This window comes from Impatiens glandulifera, chromosome 3 (assembly GCF_907164915.1).
Source record: "Impatiens glandulifera chromosome 3, dImpGla2.1, whole genome shotgun sequence".
Classification (NCBI taxonomy): Eukaryota; Viridiplantae; Streptophyta; class Magnoliopsida; order Ericales; family Balsaminaceae; genus Impatiens; species Impatiens glandulifera.
Genome location: NC_061864.1, coordinates 51,035,106 through 51,038,778, shown reverse-complemented (window position 1 = coordinate 51,038,778; position 3,673 = coordinate 51,035,106).

Below are 3,673 nucleotides of genomic sequence, written 5' to 3'. Positions count from 1 at the left end.
ATTCAAGTTCCTTATGGCACAAGCGATTAGGACATATCTCTAGAAATAGAGTTGAAAGACTTGTTCCCGAAGGAATTTTGGATAAAATTGATTTTTCAGACTTTAATGTATGTATTGAATGCATTAAAGGAAAACAAACTAAAAGGAAGAAATTATGTGCAATAAGGGCAAATGACGTCTTAGAGTTGATACATACGGACATTTGTGGGCCATTTCCTACATCTTCTTGGAATGGTCAACAATACTTTGTATCATTTATAGATGACTACTCAAGATTTGCATACATATTTCTAATTCATGAAAAATCACAAGTATTGGATGTGTTCAAATCATTTAAAATTGAAGTTGAAAACCAACTCAATAAAAGAATAAAGAAAGTCAAATCTGACCGTGGTGGTGAATATTACGGTAGATATGACGGTTCAGGTGAACAACGTCCAGGACCTTTTGCCAGATACCTAGAGGAGTGTGGGATTGTCCCACAATACACCATGCCTGGTTCACCGAGAATGAATGGTGTGGCTGAAAGACGTAATCGCACTCTTAAGGACATGGTAAGGAGTATGATTAGTCGTTCGACTTTACCAGAATCCCTATGGGGAGAGGCACTAAAGACTGCAGCCTACATTTTAAATAGAGTACCAAGTAAAGCAACTGCTAAAATACCTTATGAACTTTGGACTAGTCGCAAACCTAGTTTAAAGCATTTTCATGTTTGGGGATGTCCTGCTGAGGCAAGGCCTTATAGGCCGAATGAAAGAAAATATGATCCCAAGTTAAAAACAATTTTTGAGACGGGAACTGCAATATTTTTTGAGGATATTGAGTTTGATGGGAGAAATAACTTTGTATTTGAAGATAATTTGGATTCAACAATTCCTATTGAGGAAGACTTGATTCATATTCCAAATGATTTTGACATTGATATGGATATTATTCATATTAATGATCAAGTTCAAAATCAAGAGCAACAAGAAATTGTTGAACAAACTCATGAAGAACAAACTCAACAACCTCAAGATCAAGTGCTTTTAAGACGATCCACTAGAGAAAGGAGAACTGCTATATCAAATGATTATATAGTTTTTCTTCAAGAAAATGAGGATAGTGGTAGTATAATGGAAGATGACCCTATCAGCTTCCAACATGCTATGAAGGATACTAATTCTGAAAAGTGGATCTGTGCAATGAACGAAGAGTATAAATCTATGCAAGACAATAAAGTTTGGGAACTTGTCACGTTACCAGAAGGAAAGAAATCTATTGGTTGTAAATGGATTTTTAAAACCAAACGGGATTCAAAGGGTAATGTTGACAAATATAAGACTCGTCTTGTAGCAAAAGGTTATTCTCAGAAGGAAGGGATTGACTTTAAAGAGACCTTTTCTCCAGTTTCATCGAAGGACTCTTTTAGGACAATCATGGAATTTGTTGCACAGTTTGATATGGAGCTTCACCAAATGGATGTCAAGACAGCGTTTCTCAATGGAGACATTGAAGAAACAATATATATGGTGCAACCAGAAAACTTTGTGTCGGAAGACTCAAAGAATATGGTATGTAAATTGAGAAAATCCATTTATGGACTCAAACAAGCTTCTCGTCAATGGTATCAAAAATTTCATCAAATTATTATCTCATTTGGTTTCGAGGTAAATGTCGTTGATGAATGTGTGTATCAAAAATTTGTTGGGAGTAAGCATATTTTTTTGATTTTGTATGTTGATGACATACTACTTGCCACAAATGATTTAAGCATATTGTATGAAACCAAGAGTTTTTTATCAAAGAATTTTGAGATGAAAGATCTTGGCGAAGCTTCTTTTGTATTAGGAATCCAAATACATCGAGACCGTTCTCGAGGTATCCTTGGGTTATCTCAAAGAAACTATATTGATACAGTGCTTAAAAGGTATGGAATGTTTGATAGTAAACCTTTAGATACCCCTGTCGCTAAAGGAGACAAATTTAGTCTCAATCAATGCCCAAAAGGAAATCTTCAAATTGAAGAAATGAAATCAATTCCCTATGCTTCGGTTATTGGGAGTTTGATGTATGCTCAAGTATGTACGTGTCCTGATATTGCGTATATTGTTGGAGTTTTAGGCAGATATCTTAGTAACGCGGGATTAGATCATTGGAAAGCAGCCAAAAGGGTTATGAGATACTTAAAGAAAACAAGAGATTGCATGCTCATATATCAGAGGTCAAATAAGTTTGAGATCATTGGGTATTCTGATTCTGATTTTGCGGGATGCCAAGATAGTAGAAGATCGACTTCAGGCTATGTTTATCTGTTAGCTGGAGGAGCTATATCTTGGAAGAGTGCTAAACAAACTCTTGTAGCTTCTTCTACCATGGCAGCTGAATTCATAGCATGTTATGAGGCATCAAATCATGGTTTATGGCTAAGAAATTTTGTCACAGGGCTGCGTATTATGGAAGGAATTGAAAGACCACTAAAATTGTACTGTGACAACAGATCAGCCGTATTATATTCCAATAACAACAGGAGTACAACAAAGTCAAAATTTATTGACATTAAATTCCTTGTTGTTAAAGAAATGGTACAAAATAGACAATTAAGCATAGAACATATAGGAACAAACTCCATGTTAGCAGATCCTCTTACAAAAGGCTTGGTACCCAAGGTCTTTCATGAGCACACTGCTCACATGGGTATTTTAGTATTTGAGGATCTTTAGTTTAAGTGGGAGTTTATATTACATTGTTGTTCTATGACTTTAAAGTATTTGTGTATACACTTATGTTTTATTTTTCAGTTATGATAATGTTTAAAGATATTTTGTACAATAATGTTAAAAGTTTGATCTCACTTAAGTAGGACCAATTGAAAATTGACATGAAAAAATCACCGTGCATGGAATTTTCATTCCTCACATTCATGATATGATTTGTTAGTTAATTGTATTGATTTATGTGATCATTATTGGGTTTAGTTGTGAATAAATACAACGACGAGCTCTTTGGTCCTATATTGATATAGTTAATTGATAAAATTGTTTATACAACATATGAATGAGATGACACAAAACTTCGGGCGCATTATGATTGTTACATTTATTTTTTGTAATACGTGATCCAGTGGGAGATTGTTGGAATTTATGGGTCACTATTATAATAAATAAGTGTGCAAATGTCATCTTTTAATTAAGCCAAAATAATGTGATCTAATTAGAAATCAAGTTTATAGGCTTATGGGTGTATTTGTCATGAATATAAAGTGAGGATACTTAAGTGAACTTTCTAATTTTATGAAGGGGCTAAATTAGAAATGTTTAAACCAAAATAACTAACATTATGGTTATTTTGTAACGGTATGGTCCCCAATTGATGTACGGTTAAATTTCCTCTTTGCATCTCCATCAACAGAGAGAGAAAACAAATTTGACGTACTCATCAATTGGAAGATCCATTCCACTTCTAAAGGAAGAGAAAACTAAAGAATCTTTCAAATATAAGGAAAGAGATGACGAGTACAGGTACGCTTCCGCTAATGTTAATCGTAGTATTCTTTTCTCATATATATATATTATTAGGATTTAATTCAGATAATCTAACATATTCAACCGTATTCATAAATATCAATTACAAAAGTGAGATGTCTAACATTATTTTAAATTTTTTTGACTTACACCATATTTTCATCTAA